Consider the following 22,024-nt stretch of genomic DNA (forward strand, 5'->3'; position numbering starts at 1 on the left):
TCGCAGGAGATTAAACATTTCTTGCTCATTTGCGGCTATAAGGGTAGTGTCATCAGCAAATCTTAAATTGGAGATTTTTCTACCAGCCACTGTTACTCCACATCTCCGTACAAAACCATACAATTCGCAGATGATACGACATACGTTATATCAGGAAAAAATAATGATGATTTAAAAATGTCTCATGAGGAAGTTTCTACTAAATCTAGCTCATGGTTTGCTGCAAACAAACTAAAACTTAACTCTGATAAAACGCAAAATTTGGTTATATCTGCCAGTAATTTACACAATGATCTAGTTAACAAAGAGACTGTTAAACTATTGTGAATAACCATAGATAATCGACTCAACTGGTCGGCTCATATCTCACAACTTAAGGAAAAGCTATCAAGTTCATTATTTGTTATTCGCCAACTAGCAAGGGTTGTTAACTTTGAAACATTAAAAATGACATATTTTTCCTTATTCCATTCTCATCTAAACTATGGTGTAATTATATATGGCAATTCAACAAATGCACTTCAAATTTTTAGAATGCAAAAGAAAGCTGTCAGGATTTTAGCTTAGTTATCTAGAACACTGCCGACCTTTCTTTATCAAATTCAAAATTATGCCGCTACCTACTCTGTTGATATTTCAAGTTCTAACTGAAATTCACAAAACACGTTGCCATTTAATCAAGCAGTCTGATGTCCATGTTCACAATATGCGAAACTGTCACTACCTACGAACAAATCGCTGTAGATTAAGTCTTTCAGAAAAAAATAGTCTTAATTATAACTATTACAATATTTGGTTAATAATACATATTACAAAATAGTCTTAATTATAACTATTACAATATTTTACCAAAAAGTATAAAACAACTAAGCTGTAATAGTTTCGATAAAGTTATAAAAAAATATCTTCTAAAACATTGTTTTTACTGCTCAGAAGAATATATGACTCATTGCAGAACATCCACTGAACTGCTTACCGTAACTTTGCCATAAATGTTTTTCTGTTTAATATGTGTTCTTGTTTGTATATATTATTTAAGTTACGTTTTATATTCCTTTTTTAATACTAGATATGTTTTTTTTTTGACCTGCTACAAACGATATTGTATATGTTATGTAGTTAAATAAATACTCTACTCTACACCAGCCCATCCATCTAAAGCGATTTTCATGACATGTTCACCACAAATGTTGAACAAGTCAGGTGGCAACACGCGTCCTTGTCTAACACCTCTCTCGGTCTTGAATAGGTTTGAGAACTTCTAATCTACTTATACTATTGTTATATTGGACTGGTACAGATTTTTAATAAGTGTCACCAGGTGCTTTGGTGCGCCCCATTTCTATTAAAATGGGCCACAGATTTGTCCAGTTTACACAATCAAATGCCTTTTGGTAGTCAACGAACCATATAATCATTGGTACTTGAAATGCTCTAGACTTTTCAATGAGTTGTCTCAGGTTCAGGATTTAACGGGGATTTAACGCTTTAATTATGAACTCGAAATATAGATTAAACAGCTGGAGTGATAAAACTCATCGCTATCTAACTCCTCTTCTAATTTCTTTCATTGCGTATGTGGACAACATACTGGACAACTAATATTCTAGGATAACAATGAATAATCCTGGAAGAATAATGAAGACACAAAGTTAGATATATTTAAAAAGAAAAGATCGCACTAAATATATAATATGTAGGTATCGTAAGAGTAGAAAAAAAGAAAGAAACAAATTGCTTTAAAGATAGATAATTGATATTTAATGGTATATTTAATAATAAATACATAATGTCTTAATAATGTCTTAATACATAATGTCTAATCAGTACTTTGAAATGGGAAATGCGAAAGTAAAATACGATAGACGATGCACTCCTGATCACTGAGAATGAAAAAGATCGTCAAAGGTTTTTACATCGTTTTCAACACAAAATGAAAAAGTCGGAAGACAATAGCAAGTGAAATGATAAAATATATGACCACGAAAGTTGGCTTTCAGTTGGCATGATTGAAATTTTGATTATCTGGGGATAGAGATATCCAGCTCAAGTTAATAAAGTAGCTGCGAATATCTTGGCTTGAAAACCTAATAAAAATATTCAGATGCAGCAGCACAGATCTGTTCATATCAGCTGTTAACGAGAGCGGTATAGCTGTGATTGTTTTCAACCTTCCTTACAAGATCAGTACCAAAGATTAAAAAATCCAAATTATGTATAGTTAAAAAAGAAGTTGATTTAAGATAAAGTAAAAAGAAGTAAAATGTTTGAAGAATAAATCTACGGATAAAGAAACTATTTGGAGTATCATAAAACTCAAAAGATCGAAAATTTAGGAAGATCATGTATAAAAAAGCTGGATATTTTCTAGAAAAATCGAAAGCTACTACAAGAAATAGTGAAATTTGCTTAAAAGTGTTACCTTAAAGTAAGGTTACTAAAAAGATAAGTAATAAATATCATAACTAAAAAAGAAAACCTTTTGTTAATAAGTATCAAAGTATTGTTTAAAAATATTTTCTATTACCTTATTATATTTTTTCATATCTAATCTACACCACTGTCCTACGTATAAAATATTAATACCAAAGCAGTATTGCATGCTATCTATGTAAAGTCTCTTTGTGTTATCTCGGTGGGACCGACTTTTGTGCGCCATGTGATAAATAAAAGGAATCCTCATTTTTTTAATTTTATTTCTTAGCGTTTGAATACAAAAAACATGACGACAGTTTGTTCTGTGGGGAAAATTAATACTGATGAGAATTCAAGAAATCTGTTTTGGTTATAGTATGCCGCTTGTATGTCTTGTATTTGTACAACAATCAATAATTCGGAATGGAAGTTAAGAAAAAATTGTAAACTTGAAGACTTTTGCTTCTTGGAAATTCATGAATTAAATGGTAAATAAAGAACTCTCTATATCCATAAATATTCATAACAAAACCCAGTTTATAATATTACAATAAATATATTCTCTAATTAAAAATTTTCTCTACCTTTTTAAAATTGTTTAACAATTTCTCGTATGGTTTTGTTAGTTAGAAGGTAATAAATTACAAAAATTAAAATAGGGAAGTGCTTTGAAGAGATACTACCTAAAGTTTACCTATCAAATAATAATAATAAGTATTTTAAATATAAAATCAAATAGATTAAATTAACAGGAATCGACGAATGTGCACTTTACGTCAATTGTAATATGTCCTTGAAATATTGAATGTGTTATAAAAAAAAATTAAATAACAAGTTTTAAAAGTTATAAAACAGCAAATATTGCATAATACCGATGATTTTGGAGTGTCCTTATGGACTCCAGATTCCTGGACGGATACTGTTGGCTGTGGAAGTGAGTGAAAAACATTAAAATGTCTCACACCAATCCTTATGCAATCGCTGGGCATGTGTGGCTCCTTAACAGAACCGATATTTCGCTGGTCTTGTAGTTTATTAAAGCAAAAATTCCCGTTCGAGAAATCAAACTAACTAAATCCAAGATTCTACCCCCTCCTTGATTTCAGGAAGTAGCCTAAAAAACAAACCCTAAAATATTTTTATGACTGAATAAAAAGCCATCGAGAAAAAAAAGCATCCAAAAAACATGGGACTTCTTGGACTTAAAAGTGGCTTCAATTTGGCTCTCTAACTCCGTCTTTAAATGAATATTTCAAATACTTTGTTTTTGTCCTTAGTTTTAAATCTTCTTTCTCATTTATAGCTGCCACTTTTATAGCTTCAATATTTGGCAATATTTTAGCTTTACTTTTATTATTCTTCAGTCCATCTATGACTTACTGACAGAGAATATCTTAAAACTACAAAAATATTTTTTTCTATGAGCTTCTATTTCAATAATTCAAAAGAAACTTGAAATATATTTTAAAAAATCCAATATATATGTAATTATGTTCGTCATATTAGCTGACATGGCCTATCTTGGGACGGCCGTTTAAAAAAATAGCAGGCTCTATTTATGCTCTAAATCAATTGTTACATTTTGACGTGATATTTTGCCATCTGCATTCAATAATGATGTTTATAGCTATTTAATGGCGACCTCGATAAAGCATTTCTTTTCAAAAGGTCATCGGAACTTATGTCAAGACATGGCATGTGACAAGTGAAAGACAGGCGCGAGAACAAACAACTTCACGTCCAGAACCGGAATTAGCAAAAGTTCGGAAGAACATATTGGATTTGGAATTAGTTTTATTTTAAATTCAAGTTACATTTTTTTAATTTCTAAACTAAAATTAAAGATCGAAACATTAAATAAATAAATTTTCATTTGACAAGTGGTATTATTTCCTAGACAATCGCAAATTCTGTAACATTATTATATTTTTTGGTTTTAAATATACTCGATATACTTCATATTGATAATTTAATCTCACTGAGAGTATCCATCACTATAATTTGCATTCTGTTTCAAGGGAGAATCACTGGAAATGAACCAGCAGACCTTTTTTCGAAACAAGTCGCTTCTTCGAATACTAATACTGAAAACGTACAATAACATACAGACTTTTAATCGTTTTTTCTGAAGACCTATCAATCTGCTTAAGGTCCTGACAAGATTGCCGGAGCAAAATCGCTTCCAAGCTTCGTAATATCCATTACATCGTTGAAAACTTTGTGGCACGTGAAAAATCAAAGACTTTAATTTGTCGACTAAAAAAAAGCCATACAAAACTAACACATAAATATCAACGATAGATTCACCTTTATGTGCAAACTGCAGTAGCATTTTGTTTGTTAAATATATTCTCATAGAATGTACTTTTTTCAATAACTTAAAAAGAAAAATCATCTAAGAAAAGAGCTAAAGAAGTTCCTCAGCTAGCCAGATCAATTCTAAAACCTTATTTGCATCTTCTGTAAAACTAGGATTTACCAGAAAATTTGAAAAGACGATATATAATTTAGAATATGAAAATATTAATTGTACTAATACTTAATGCTGTGTTTCTTTAACCATTATAATGTAACTGTATTTTCTTGTACTGTAACTGATTAGTTGCAATGTAATAAAATGCAATTGTACCCGTGTCAGTGACCCAAGCTGAAACATGCTGCAACAACCTCTGAATTCTGACTGAAAGGCTTTCCAAGTTTTCTTATAATTTGGTGCAATAAATGTGGTCAATTTTCTGATTTTGTACTCATCATGAGTTTCGCATAACGATTTTTGTTTTATAACATCAATATTTCTATCTCACTCCAAAGTAGCAGTGCCCGTTGATGATCACACCTCAGGAATCACAAAATATCACTAGCTCTGTAACTTGTTTATCAAATAAATTAAAAATATAGTTATATAGGAATCAGAAAAATTCATGTGACTTTTTTTGCGATCAGTTCCCGATAACAGTAAAGAAATTTGATTTTGATGTATAAAATTCATACACATTGCAAATATTTAACAATAAATGTGTTTTATATGTACTATACATCAGTTGTAGATATATTTAATATACTCAAATTTGTCTGGAAGTTCAGTGCAATGGCTTTCCTCTGTTTGATATCTGGTAGATACTGTAATCTAGTTTGGTCTTTTTCGTTTAAAAAATGAAATATCTACTTTATACGGTTTGCAAATTTATTCAGAAACATTTTTTAGGTTCATTTTATTATCTTATATTTCAACTAAAAACTCATTGCAAGGAAATTCTTCAAGTGAATTCTGGTATTCATGTGATAGATGAAGTTTTATCTTCAAATATATATTATACATTTTTTTGCCATTAAAATCTTCAGGTAGATAAATTTTTCATCTGTCAAGCAAACTATTTTGACTTTTTCTTTAGCAAAATTATCTTATGTGGTTCAGTATCTTTCTTTTTAGTGTTACTGAGTAAACTTTTAAAACAGTTGCTATACTTTCCATGAATATCGGGTGAATTTTTTTTATATTCTGAATTTGTTAGTGTGCATATTATTTGCTGTGTTATTACATGAATTAAAATGAACACTGAAACCAACACTGGTATATCTTTGATATATTTTGGTTTTAAAATTTCAATCCTATAAATATAACTGTTTGCACGTAATTTTGTTTCAAAAATTTTAGACACACTCACAAACACACACATGCACATACACATTAATGTTATCAATGAATCGCGCATTTAATCTTAAAAACAAAACAGCGCCTTCTGATGAACTTCTGGTCAACTGTTACCGTCAAGTCAACTGTCTAATCTATCACACGTCATAGATTACAAAATGTTCAGGAAAATCCGTTGCTGGTGATGTACTATCTGGACCTTGCTTATTATTGTATTGTATCATTATTATTGAAAAAAATTGCTCATTTCATTTCGTATATTAAATTGAATAACGAACGGCTCCTTAAAAAAAAATTGAGCATTCTGGTGTTAACGGTCACTACTTCATAATGGTATAAAATGTCATTGAAAGTAAAAAAACATAAATATTATTTAACATTTCTTGTTATTTCGCTATCCCCAAATATTTTAAGTAATAAATAATAATAATTTTAAAAAGGAGATCTGCACAGACACGTTTCGACTAAACCAAAGTATTCTAGATTAATCTAAAAGATATTATTTAATCCGCCCCTGGGGATATCAATGATTCCGTCACAGACCCACGAAAAATAGTGTAGGCGAGTGGAAATATCGTACAATTGAATTGTCAGTGTATGATAAATTCATCGTCGTTCGTTGATTTTTTACACTAGATGATTTTCTTCGAGCCGGCGAAAAAACTGAATCTATTCAAAAGCGGACATCAAAAAATTATATAGTGTGGTTAAGTATTTTGACATTATTTGATATTATGTGATGAATCTTATGGCAAATTTTATAGTGAAAAATGGTCATGGTATAACCTTATACCTTTAAGCAAAAATTTAAGTGCCCTGGAATATTTATTTTAGTACCATAGAAAATTACATTAAAATCATTATTACACTTTTAGAATTTGTTACTGGTGCCGCTTTCATTTTCTCTTGATTTAAGACATGTCCAGCCCATCTAAGCCTACTTATTTTTATGAAAGATATTAAAACTTTCCCATTAACTATTTCTTTACACTTCTCTTACAATTCGAAATTATATCGCCTTCTCCAAATACCATTCTCACAGATTGCGCCCATTATTATGGGTAGTATCTTCTTTTCGAAGACGAGCAGACGATTTGCGTCTGTTTTGGAGATGGTCCTTTAGATGTCCAATCTCTTTAGATGTCTCTCTGTGGTGGGTACTAAAACCAAAAATTTTCATTGTTATTTAAGAAAGTTATAAACTATTATAAGTACAAAAAAACATCGAAAAATTCAAAATTCCGCCATTGTGTTCATTTGTTGGTGAAAATGTTTCATTGTAGTACACACCATAGCCAGAGAGAGAATATGAAAAATTTTGGTTTTTGCTGTCGGATGATTCGTTTCCAAGAAATAGTGACATTCGCCAACAAAGTGGATGAATTTGGGCAGACATCTTTGAAGCCGCCATTTTGAAAAAACAAAAAAATTTTTTGTACGTAAAGGATTTTAATGTACGTGCTTTGTAAAAAGTTTGATTTTCAAATATCTTTTGTACTATAAATAAAATTTATTTTAAAAATAACACGGTTTTAAGAGGAACCTTGCCTTATTCTCATAGGATACAGGAGATGGGCCAACTGTTGCAATCTTTGCCACCTAAGCATTGCTAGAACCTTTCGAGCAACAAAACTAAATTTTTAGAATTGTGTTGCATTGAATTTAAAAAGCAAATGTAAATCGATCAATTTTACCAATGATTGCCAAATGAAATAGTAATATTTGATGATTAACACCCTTTCCTCAACAGGTAAGACTTATATTACCAGGCGAACTCGGTGGGACCTTGTCCCCGATTGGGGGAAATGTATATGTATATGTTTAGTTTGTCTTATTTTAAGCTATATAAAACTACACTAAGATCAATTATGTGGCAGACTGTAAACAAAAAGAACTGAACTTAGAAGTCTATATGAATTGGCGAAATAAAGTGTTGCCTTAAAAGCCTATCATCATCCAACCTTCTGCGTCCAAAATTGAACATAGGCCTCTACTAAATTCTTTCATTTACCACCGATTCTTTTGACGTTGTATGTCCATCTTGTAGGTGGACTACCACTGCTTTTTCTATTTTCTCGTAGTTTCCACACTGTAATTTATCTATCATATCACCGTCATTCATTCTGGTGACATGGCCATGCCCAGTTCCACTTCAGCCATGCTATGTGCTTTATAACATCTGTGATGCCTGTCCTTCTTTTTATTTCCATATTTCTAACCCTGTTTTTAAAAGTAAGTCATGACTGGGAATACACATTGATCTAACGTCTTCTTTTTTAAATAATTTAGCACTTTGCTCCCAAAGATATCTATTAGAGCTCCATATGTGGCCCAAGCTAAAGTGACTCTTCTCAGTGGTCTTGTCCCTGACAATTTTAGTTTCATAAATGTTTACATTTATGCTATTTTGTTGCAGCCACCTTTTAGTATTTTACCTGATACCAGATTATGTGCAAACCAACTTTCTTTGACATCCCACTCCACTCGCGCCCACTCCAACTGTTTGAAAGCATATTCAAGAACTACCGTAAAGAGTTTGGGAGATAACGTGCCTCCTTGTCTGATTCCTGTTTGGATTTTTATTCATTTTATATCTTTGTATAATCGTACGGTCATGGTTGCATTATTGTATATGTTTTCGATAATTTTGGAGTAACGATAAGCTATACGACTTTTCTTCAGCGCGTTCATTACGCTGTTATTTTCTATTATATAGAATCCTTTCCGAAAATCCACAAAAGCTAGTACCAAGAGTCAACTGTATTTGATGAATTTTTTTATCACCCCTTTTATGCAATAAAATGGTCGTTAGTAATTTGGTCATAAGTTTTTCCTAAAACCCGCCTGTTCTCTAAGAGAGTTTTTTCTAGTTTATTTGTTATAATTCTTGTAAATATCTTATTGGTTTAACAGGCTTACGGATCAGTAATTTTAGAGATCTGTAGGATCGCATTCTTTGTGTAATAAAATAATAATTGTCATCTTGTATGTATTTCACTTTGGTGCAAATATAAGTTGAACAGTTGCTTTATAATCTCAAAAAGTCTTTCTCCTGCAATCTTTACGGCTTCTATAACGATATTGTCTTTTCCCGGAGCTCTAATTCGCAATCCAAAGGAACAGCGTACGTTTCTTATGTCCTTATGTCCTATAGAACTGTTCTACTGCCCTTAGTTATTCTTCTTTGTTGGTGATCATAGTTCCATCTTTATTCTTTAGTTTCGTTATTTATGCTTAGGGTTGTCCATCCTAATAGGTTTTTGATATTCTTTGCTTATTTCTCTAGTTAGTGGTGTTCTTTGCCCCTATTACTTTACATTTTTCTCCTTCCTTCCAATAATGCTTGTGTTTGGGGACTTTCTTTTGTTACAGTAGTCTGTCTTTATAACGATTCCCTATATAACGATAATTCCACTATAACGATAAAAATAGTAAACGTTGCTTGGTTCGTCATAAGGACAATGTATGATCAATAGTCGATGACAAATGTGTTATTGTGTTTAAAGTTCAGACTACCTGAGTCACGAGTGGCAAGGTCATTGTCCAGCGGTTGTTTTGTTTTGCACCTAAGGAATTCAGCCACCTATTCTACTCATTCTTATCAGAGGGTTAGGTCACTCGTTTTTACTGTTCGGGCGGCGTGCCTAACTGTTATCACACAGATGTTGTCATCTATTAACGACTTTTCATTTCCAGTTTGAGTTTTGTCTCAGTGTGTCAACAGTCAACACGTTTTCGAAAAAGCGTAAAGTGCTCTCGTTGGAGAAAAAGTTATCGATAACTCGAGCAATAGAGAAAGGTGAAAAGCAATCGGATGTCGTTCGCTGTACGGGGCTGTCTTAGTCAACTGTGGCTGCGATATGGAAGGACAGAAAAAAGTGGCTTGAAGCAGAGATGCTTGAAGCAGAGATCAGCACGAAGATTTAGATTACGTTACGCTTCAGTGGTTTCAGCAGCAGCGTATGAACCATATTCCACTTTCTGGGCCTGTGGTCAGGACAAAAGCTGAGTTTTTTGCAGCTGAGCTTGGAAATGAAAATTTCAAGGCATCTGAGGGTTGGCTGAGCAAGTGGAAGCTGCGGCACAAGATCAACTACGGGAAAATCAGCAGAGAGTAACGGATTGGCTAGAAAACGTCTGGCCTGGACTGAAGGCACGATATTCGTCAGACGACATTGTCAGTGCTGATGAGAGTGGATTGTTTTTTAAAATAACACCAAACAGAACTTTAAAATTTAAATCGAAAAAGTGCGTTGCTGGAAAGCTCTCTAAGGAACGCATTACAGTTTTAGAGGCCGCTAACATGACAGGTTCGGTAAAGCGAAAATTGTTAGTGATAGGGAAGTCGAAAAACCCACGTTGCTTTAAAAACATAAAAAATCTACCGGTGACCTATAAAGTAAACAAGAGTGCGTGAATGACTTCGGAATTTTTTAAAGAAGCGATAAGAAAGTGGGATATCAAGCTTAAAGGGAAAAAAATTCTTCTGTTTGTAGGCAATTGTCCTGCTCATCCTGTACTGTGTAACCTTCAAGACATTGAACTTTGTTTTCTGCTAGTAAATACAACGAGTGTCCTTCAGCCCATGGACCAAAGTGTCATCAAGAGTTTGAAAAGCCATTACAGGAGAAGACTTTTAATGGAATTGGTTGAGAACAATGGCGATCTTAAAATAAACATTCTTGACGCCATCCTTCTTCTTCTGGTTCCTATCCGTTTCGGATGTTGGAAATCATATTGGCAATCATGACCTTGCTCGCTGCGGCTCGAAACAGCTCCGTTGAGGTTTTCTTAAACCATGTTCTTAAATTCCGCAGCCATGATATTCTCCTTCTACCGGGTCCCCGCTTACCTTTGACTTTACCTTGCAATATAGACTGCAGCAGGGAGTAACGGTGCTGATTTCTCATAACGTGTCCCAGATATTGCAATTTTATGCGTTTGATCGTAAACACAATCTCTGGTTCCTTCTTCATTTTTTCTAGAACTTCCTTGTTCGTGATCCTTGCTGTCCATGATATTCTCAGCATTCTTCTATAAAGCCACATCTCAAACGCTTCAAGTTTTTTAATAGTGGTGTCTGTAATCCTAATGATTAGTAAATCCAGGGACGACATGAAGAGCAATACAATAAAACATGAATCCAAACACGCAGGATGGCTGGAAGACCAAGGATTTACTGATGATGAAGATGACCTGCCATTAGATGTTTGGGCCAGACAGTTTGAACTTAAAGTTGATGAAAATGTAGCTATAACATCTGGACTTTCTGACGAGGACATCCTACAAGCAGTTCGTCTAGAAGAAGAAGAAAACAGTGATCCGGAAGTGAAAGCAGAGCCAGAACCAGCTTCGACCTCTCAGCAGATATTGGATGCGGCAAAAGTACTGCATCGATTCTTCATCCACCAGGAAGACTGCTATGAGTGCTGTGGAAGGTTCTATGCGTCTTCAGGACCAGCTCAGTTCTGTGGAAAGGGAAAAGGAAACAGACCGAGGTGACAGACTTTTTTGGTAATGCAGGCTAAATGTATTTTACAGTACCATATTATTTTATTATTGTACAGTACGCATGTTTTAATTGTACAGTCATTTTTTTTATACTGTATTGCTTATATTATTCTTTAATAAATCTATGTAGTGTACAATATAGTGTTAACTCATTTATATTTGTTTTGATAAATTTTTTTAAATTAAAATAGGTTTTTTAGTACAGTATAATTAATATTACAGTACCGAATTTTATCTCTCTCTCTATAACGATCTCTCCTTATAACGATGAAATTTCCCGGTTCCTTGCATATCGTTATAGAGAGAGAACTGTATATTGTTTCTATGGTTTCATAAGTAGGTAAATGGAGATTAAAACAGTAGGAATTTAATTAAACAAAAATTAAACAGAAATAATGGTAGGTGAGAGATTCGAGAAAATAGAAACAAGCCAGTCCATATCGAAAGAACACGAATCGGATGCCCTAGAAAAATTTGATTAAGAAACTGAATTCTTATCATAAAACGAACTTTTGTGGTAGTAAACCAAAAAAGTATATGTCATAAGGAGAAGGTTAAAACGTATTTAAAAAAAAAACAAATCTTTTTATTTTTCAAAATTACATTACTCCTGCGTAGATCACTGTACAACAATATCATACATTATTTATCTTATTTATGAACTTCATCTTGTATCATCGATTCAGTTTGCTATAATAATTATATGGTGCAAGTGTTGAATGCATGCCACAAACCATTCATATCAGAGAACTTGACAAAGCCGTAATTGTTATAACAGTTATTGGAAAAAATACCTGACGTATAATTTTATAAACTTAATGATTCCAATACTTATCGCTTTGTAAACAATGTATAAATAATTATGCTTGGCTTTTATTAATAGCTTTAATAACAACATAACAGAGATAAAAGACATGACAGGCATTTTTTCTTTCAATGTATAATTCATTTCTCTAAACGGTAGTTGAGATATACCGGCTTGTTATTTCTTTGTGTATTAAAATGTTTTTAATTTTTTTATCGGCTACATTTGTTTTGGAACTAACTGGTAAATAGAATCATGTTTAACATTTCATAACTTTTATGTGATATCCATAACCAAGGTTGCCACAGATGGTGGACCGAAGGGTCAATATTCTCGAAAATTTACTGATTACGTGTTTTATGCTCCAGATTTTTGTTTTTTTGTTAAATATCGCCTGTTACATAATTTCTAGGAACATATATTGAGGGCCTCTTCAAATATCTTAGTTCTACAATATTTGTCTCATCTTCTATTTAGATTTCTACATAATATAGGACGAGTTGGCAAAGGCTATAATTTCACATTATTCGCCAGCTCTCTACATTGGTGAATTTTCTACTGTTTAGTTTTTCTACTAAACTATTTTATATCTGTTTTTGTTTTTTTATAAATATCTATTCCTAAAACAGTATTTTGTTTTTTCGGTCATATTTATGAGATTTAGATTACTTCATTTCTTATCCAGTTCCGTGCCTCTGACACTACCGTTGTCCTGGAACAACGTGAAATTATCACACCACATACTAGTAAATAAATATTTTTACACAATCTTTATTATAATAGCTAAAGGGAAAATCCTGAGGCCATACAAATGAATCAATATATTTCGCTACGTCTTTCACCAAATTTCAATATTTGGTTCATCTCCCAATGTATAAACAACTAGGTCTTCCCTACTTTTTGTAAGATAAAAACTCCAGGAACACAGTTGCTTTCATCATGTCCTCGTAGACACATCGTCTCAGGACCAGCAACTTCACGTGGAGTCATACGTGGCCATGTTACCAATTCCACTGGTAACTTTAACATCTTAGAATTTATCACAATATCTTCTTCTTAGAGTGCCATATCCCTACGGAACGTCGGCGACTACCATGCTTATAATATTGTTATACTAATCTCGGTCTTGCGCTACATGTAGCAATTGGTCCGCTGTCAAACCTGTCCACTGCCGCAAATTCCTCAACCAAGAGAGTTTCTTCCGTCCTATCCATTTCTTTCCTTCGATTTTACCGTTGAGAATTAGCCGAAGGAACTCATATCCTAGTCCTCTGATTATATGTCTAAGATATTCTAGTTTACGCCTCTTAATAATATTTAATAGAGTTCGTTGATATCCCATTCTTCGAAGAACTTCTTCGTTTCTGGTTCTGCTAGTCCATGGAATTTTTAGTATCCTTCGATACAACCACATCTCAAACGCCTCGATTTTATTCATGATATCGGCGTTTAAAGTCCAAGTTTCACATTCATACAAAAGTACAGACCACACGTAACATCTTGTTAACTTTTCACGGATTTCCAAATTTAATGAGTTATTGGATAATAGAGGCTTGAATTTTTGAAATGAGTTTCTTGCCTTTTCAATTCTACATCGAATTTCGAAGGATGGATCCAGATTTTGGGTAATCCAACATCCAAGGTATTTCAATCTCTGAACTCTCTGCAGCGGTTGTTGGTTTAATATCAGTTGGGTTGCGCCGATATCCACTTTACTGGTCACCATGTATTTAGTTTTATCGATATTTATCGACAGTCCCCAATTTGTGCATTCCATGTCAACTCTATTGATTAGCTCCTGCAGATCGTCGATGTTTTCAGCTAGAATCACAGTATCGTCGGCGTACCGTATATTGTTAATTATTTCTCCTCCTATGATAATTCCTTTTTGATCTTTTAAAGCTTCCCTAAATAGATTCTCAGAATACACGTTAAAGAGGGTGGGAGACAGTACACAGCCCTGTCTTACACCTCGTTCAATACTGATTGGCTTTGATTCTCTGTTGTTGGTATTAATAATGGCTGTTTGGTTCCAGTAAAGTTTGGCAATAAGTTTGATGTCTTTCTCATCTAGTTGGATGCTCTGCAAGGCGGTAATTAGTCTGGTATGCTGAACGCGATCAAATGCCTTTTCAAAATCAATGAAGCACATATATCCGGGTTTTCTTACATCCCAACATCGTTGAAGGAGTGTTTGCATAGAAAATAGTGCTTCTCTAGTTCCAAGGCATCTCCGGAACCCGAACTGCCCTTGACTAATTATTTTTTCGCACTTGTTGTTAATTCGATTTAGAAGAATATGCAACAGTATTTTAACGGCATGGCTTATTAAACTAATGAGTCTACAATCGCTACATTTCTTAACGTTTGGTTTCTTAGGTAGAGGAATAAAGATCGATTTTAACCAGTCCGATGGAATTTCACTGGTATCATATATTTGATTGAAAAGTACAGTGAGTTCTTTTATATTGTCATTTGAGAGTAATTTTAGCCATTGACTGTATATTTGATCTGGTCCACTGGCTTTGTTGTTTTTGGCTTGGTGTATGGCTTTTCCCACTTCAGCTTTTAAGATTGATGGTCCTGTATTTGCACTTAAGTTAGGTAGTGATCCTCGATCATCCTTAAATAATGCTTTAATGTAGTTTTCCCATTCCTCCATTACTTCGTCTTCTATGGATAGTGCATGACCTTCATTATTCGTTAATGTTATGGGTGTATTTCTTTTGTGTACTGTAACTTCTTTTATTTTCTTATGTGTGTTAAATTCGTCATGTTTTTGTTGCAACTCTTCTAGTTCCTCACATTTTGCTCGCATCCATAACTCTTTGGCTTCCCTGATTTTTCTTCGAATCAGATTATGCTTTCGTTTATACTCTGAGTTATTTCTATTTTTAAGCTGTCTTCTTTCGTCCATTATTTCGATTATTTCATCTTTCATTTACGCTTGCTTTTTATAATGGGTGACAGTTCCACTTTGCGTTGCTGTATCGATGATACCAGTCTTTATGTTATCCCATCTTTCTTCGACTGTTGGTACATTGTATACTTGTGTGATGTCTCGATTTTTTTCGTTTATTGTCTGCTCAAAGTGATATTTAAATTCTTCTTCTTTTAGTTTTTGTCTATCGTATTTCTTTGTAATGAAAGGCTTTTTGATTGTCTTTAATTGTAGGTTGATTCTAGATGCCAGTAAATTGTGATCGGTGGCTGCGTCGGCACTTGGATATGTCTTAGTACATTTACATGAGTTTCGAAATCTATTGTTAATCATAATATAATCTATTTGGTTACGCATTACACTACCATGGCCATCTCCCGGTGAGAGAGATGTAATCACAATATAATGTAATCTAAATTTAAACAACAAATTTTAACGGGTTTTTACCCACATATTTAGTGGCTCAATACATGTATACCCACCTAGTGCACCGATGATGGAACATGGATTCCGAAAAAGTTTTGTGATATAGCCCGATTGGGTATTTTAAATTATATACCTTTTATAAAAGATTTTTAATAATTTTTTTTTAAATAGCTCACTTGAGAAAGGCACTCTGCCAAAACAGGTGTAGTGATAATTAATTATAATAAAAATTTGTGGTGAAAACAAAAGTTTCCTGTGTTTGAATGCTTGATAAAATGAACTTCCATCAAGTAAAGGTCGAATCCATTACATATCCAACTAACTTGTTTAATAAAATATACCACGACGGTCAAATACCAAATGAATGCTTAAAATGTGTCTTTCTACATCATCATCATTCTGGCTTGGCAACCCTGTCATGTCATGTCTTCATCTATATTATTAAGGAACCTTGTTCTGGATCTTCCTTTCCTTCTCCCTTTTTACACTTGCACAAGAAAAATAATGCGATAATTGAAAGTTATTCAACAGCTCGTATATAAAAATTGTGAAGAGCAATTAGACAACACACAGTTTGGATTTAGTGGTAGAATAGACAAAAGAGAAGCACTGTTTACAATAACCGTACTGTTACAAAAATCCAGGTAATATGTATAATTAAATGCAAGGAGCATTCAAAGAAGAGTAGATGGAAGAAAAGGCGTAAAAGAAAAAGAAAATCTTGGCTGAATGATATCATAGATGGGAGTAATCTCAGTCTAGAATAGATATTTCACGTTGCAAAAGCATTTCAAACGGCGTTCATTGAACCCTCTTGTGCTGTATCGTCTTAAAATATAAAGATTACAAAAGAGTTGAAATTCAATCAGCATAATTATTTTAAGTCGATCATGAAACCCTCGAATATTTTCAAGCAAATGCCACTGACAACAAATTAAATCATACTTAATTATAACACTATAGACAAAAATATCGCTACTGCTATCTGGATGCGATAAAAACTCCATGCAACAAGCATTTCAAACATTCCCAGTAACTCAGTTGGAAGATTGTTTTCTTTATGAATAATCGATAAGGATGATATGTAATTCATAGAAGATATAGACCTAACTTTTTCGATATGTATTATATTAGAACGTTAACAATTCTTTAATTGTTATTGCTGTTTTATTGGCCATTAAATCAAAATGTTTACTAACTCAACAGTGTTAATAGCCCATATACGTTAATTAAATGTATAACTATCTCTTGTGATTTATTTATGACAGGATTTTGCACATACGTTTTTAAATTTTGTTGTATGTTCAGTTGAAACTGTTTTAAATGTAATTTTTAATGCATTTCTCTAAATTGCGGGCCTGTGGTTATTTTAAATCTGTTCGCAAGTCAAGCTAAATTGAGTCAAAAAATAACACAACTTATGAAATAAAGAAGAACAAGGACAATTACAACATTAGCTGATCTTGAGTTAAGAGAAGAGAATATCAAAAATAACTGCAAAATGAAAGTGTTAATATCAAAATTATCCTCAGGAACAACGAAGCCTACAAAAATTAGAAACTATTTTTTTATAGTACAGTAATACCTCGACTTTCGCGAACTAGAAGTTACGAGATTTTCAAATTTCGTCGATTCGACTTTTGTTTGAGCGTCACACACTCTCTCGATGATCTATTATCGATTATAGACTTACCGCCCCTACACTATTGCTCAGCTAATATATTTATTCGGACTTCTCGTACGAAATCAACGTATAGCTACAATTTTGTGATACGTATTTCTTGCCTACGGTTCTGTTTCCGGAGCCTCAACGGAGAAGCACTCTGGTGTAATAAGTTTAAAGCCTATTACAGCAGACGACCGTTTGCAAACTTGCATGAAGCAATATGAAAAAACAACGAGCTCTCTGTTAGAGACTTTTGGAAAAATTCTATCTTTTGGATACAGTAAGAATCATTGGACAATTTCGGAATGAAATTTTACAAAAAACGTTCAATTACGTATGGAATAAACTGTGTCCTTTCTTTTTCATCACTCACGCTCAGGTGAAATCGACGCCATAGCCTGATTAAAGAGATTGTCGATATCGCAGGCGAATAAATTAAGAAGTAAATATTGATGACGTTCAGAAACTGCTGTATTCACACAATCGGGTGCTGATTGATGAGCTCATAGAAATTAATGAGCAAGACTTTGAAGAAACTTATTGTTTACATCCAGTTCAACCAGAAAATCAAATGACGGATGAAAACTTGACTGAAGGCCTCGGTTAAATTAAAATGGGTTTAAAATTTTTATAAAATATGTACTACAACGAAGAGAGCATTTCTTCTACAACATAAGGAATAAAAAAAATATTAGTATGTCATAAGGAAATTTTGCGGGATAAAAATAACTCGAGTCATCAAACTACTTTGTTAGCTAAAATTGCTCTGTTAGATAATTGCTATTTTTTAAGCTTCTGGCAGCGAAATTGCTATTTATTTCATTTATAATCCGAAATTATCCCCCGTACTGATAATAAGGAATAATAAGGATAATAAGGAAATGCAATACTATTAATGCTATCGAGAAATTGTATGTTTTACTTTATTGCTATACAATCTCTATGCAAACAGGAAAAATCTATACAAAAGATAATAAACGTCGGATCTAGGAAGCTTCCAGAGATTGGCTGGGACGAGATGTGTAGATCATTAGCTGAGCCAGCTTTTTAAGAGACTGAGCCAGATTTTTAATTAATTTAAATTGATTCATTGAAGCTATACTTTGTGAGGACACTACGTTAGGAAACAGCAGCTGTTTTCATTTAAAAATAAAGTTTTTATGAAAGACGTAAGCCCATTTGGAATATTATTTCCATTTTGGTTATGTCTTTATACCTCACGTCAGCTGTTTGGTACGTCGTATCTTTGGTTAGTTTCTTTATTTTATTTGGCAATATCTAGCCCGTTGAACTCAGTGGCGGATCTAGAAATTTTTGTCAGGAGGGGTCATTGGTATTCAGGGTGATTTTGATATAGGATTTAGATTTTTGCACCTTTACGATTGATATTATTTACGCCTCATGTAAGGGAACCATTTTCTCAATAATTATTTTAAGCAATATATTAAACCAATGAGAAGTTATTAAAACTAATAAACAAATACCCTACGGGTGCAAAGAAGAGTACAACATTAAGGGATCTTAAACTTAAACAAAAAAAAAATAATTTAAACCCACATACTCAGTAAAATCAAGTGTACAAGAATATTAAACCAAAGGAAAGTTATTAAAATATCAATACTGAAAAATCAAGGACTGTCATTTTAAGCTAGGTATTTTAATGACAATTAATTTAAACCCACCTATCCTATAACTACAAAATCAAGAACAAACCAAGGATAAAAGGGTATAAACCAAAGTTGAATAATTTAAATGCAATAACTCAATGTAAGTGTAAACATTAATGAATGTATTTAACATTCCTAATAAACTCTATCTTATCGTTGGATATCCGATATCAATTTGTAACAACATTTATTTAGTTATTGCTATACGGAGTAGAAACATGGACTCTCGGAATTACAAGTATGAGGGGTATAGAAGCCTTTGAAATGTATATTTTTCGAAGAATGCTGAAGATTTCGTAGACAGAGCACGTGACCCATAACGAGGTGCTGAGAAGAATGAGGACTGAGAGAGAACTCCTAAATATTGTAAACAACAGAAAAACGAGTTATCTAGGACATATTCATAGAGAAGAAAAATATAACTTTCTACGACTCACAATGGAAGGGAAAGTAGAAGGAAAAAGAGGTCCAGGAAGAAAAAAATGCTCCTGGCTGAAGAATGTAAGAGACTGGACAGGCATGGAAACACATTCGATACTAAGAACAGCTAAAGATAGAGAGCAATTTGCTGTAGTTATAGCCACTCTTCCATAATGAAGAAGAAACCTTAAGAATAAGTGTAAACAGCATTTTATTTAAATTAATTTATTTAACAAAAAACATAATATAATTAAGGAACAGTCATTTCTATAGTTAGGCATATTAGGTTATAAGTGCACGAATCGTCAGTAACAGCCGGCAACAAGTGGTAAATAAAAGTTCAGTGATTAAAAATACTATAAAAAAAGTTAATGTTATATAACTTTATAAAAATGTATTCTTTTCGCCTATCCGATTTAGCAAATCGCTCTATGATTGCATCAACATTTAGAGAAATTTCAGGATACACATTGATGAGTGCTAAACCAGTCAACAAAAGTTCTATTTCTAAGCCAAGACTTTGGACGCTTAAGCGTAGAACGCTCTGTTGTTGCTGCACTGACTGGCAGTGTAATTAATATTTGCAGAAATATTCTGATATTTGGATACATACCTATGAATATCGCAGTTTTCTAATACTTCCAAAATACAATCAGGAAGTTTTACATTATTTTGCACGACTCTTTTCCACTTATGAATCCACAGTGAAAACTCTTGTTCTACTATGGAATATGCAGTGAGTAGTTGGTCCAATAATATCCTGGAAGGTGGAAGTTAAGATATTGTCTAAAAGGGGTAAATAAATAGATCTTCGGAAATATCCTTCGCAAAAGTTAGTAGATTGGTTTTGACGACAGGTTGGACGAGAAACTACGAGGCATCTTCAATTCAATGTCTAGTTGTTCAGCTATTTGTTTACTTCATAGTAAAGTTTGCTAAAAACAGATTCAGCATTTGATCTTTTATTTTGAAGAATGCATTTAGTGTCCTCTATGACCTCAGTAGTCTACTTAAAATCTAATTTTGGTGACTAAAGAAGACGACTAAGTGATACAGTGGTACCTAAAACATCACTAAGACAAACTACTGTTTCGCAGTTTCACAAATACCTTGGACAGCAGCCCCCAGTTCCTTTATTTGTATTCACTAACGTATCAGATAGAGCTAATGCAACAACAATATTCACTTTGATATTTATTATAGATAAATTATAAAATCAGTCTCAACAATTATAATACATATTCAAATTACAAACAACCAATTCGTAGACAAAACTGAAGATAAGAAATACCTAATAAAAAATAAAAATGTGCTGATTTTGTGCGAAAAGTCATGTCATGTACATTGAATGAGCAATAATGTGTGGGCGGTAATTCTATCTCATCGATAATCGAATGATTCTCTGGCACTCAAATGACGAATTGTCAAAATTTGAAAATCGCGTAACTCTGAATTCGCGGAAGTCAGGTTGTTAATCGAGGTATTACTGTATCCAGAATTGTTGGTTTTTTTTAAAGAGCAATTTAAAATGGCTTCCGTATATTCTACACTTACCCTCTTCTACATTAAATCAGTTTGAATCATTTCAACTCTTGACTTCCTGCTTATAGGGTTGATAGGTTTTAAATTATTTTTTTTTTTAGTATTATTTGATTGATATTTAATTTTGTTTTGGGGGTGGTCATGACCCCCGTGACCCCCCCTTGGATCCGCCACTGGTTGAACTATCCATCTACGGATCCACAGTGACACGGATGTTGATTATTTACTTGTGTATTAGATTTATTCTTTTACTATTAAGATCTTCATGGAAAGCAGTTTTAAAATAATTCTAACAAACTGTTCACTTATTTATGTCATATGGTTTGCAAATCTGTTTCAAATTGAAGCAAGTGTTCAATAACTTTACGAAAGTAACCTAGTATCTATTTATACCTCATGTTCGTTATTGTAACTTTCTCCGGGATTTTTGTAAAAGCGAAGCAATTAGTAACTTTACACCGCCATTAAAATTGCCAGAATAGTTGTCGTGTTTTCCTCCGTTAAAAGCTCTCCCCAAATACTCGAAGTGATACTTCCCGACGATGAATAAATCAAACGATAACAATCTGTGTCTCATCTCCTAATAAAGCATAAATATGCATATATATTTCTTTAAAAAGCAAATGCTACTATAAGCAATAATTTATTCACGTACCTGTTGTTTGGTTATATCAAAAATCCGAGGCTGTTTTAATCCGAAACGTATAAGAATCCAACGCCATAAATCTTGCTGCGACCTCGTAAATTACGAACAGTTGTAGTTAAATATTCCAGATTATAAATAACTTATACGATAGGCAACTTAACCTATACACTTTTCAAAAAGTGGCTTATAAAAAGCTTTTTCTAATACCTGGTGTTTCTGCCGGACAGTAACGGACTATGTTTTTAGAAATAAAGGCAATAATTACAAAAAAAAAATTAAGCTTTTACGTAAGAGAATAGGACTTGGAACTTAGAAGTAAAAATAAAGTGACTG

The sequence above is a fragment of the Diabrotica undecimpunctata genome, chromosome 2 (genome assembly GCF_040954645.1).
Source record: "Diabrotica undecimpunctata isolate CICGRU chromosome 2, icDiaUnde3, whole genome shotgun sequence".
Taxonomy (NCBI): Eukaryota; Metazoa; Arthropoda; class Insecta; order Coleoptera; family Chrysomelidae; genus Diabrotica; species Diabrotica undecimpunctata.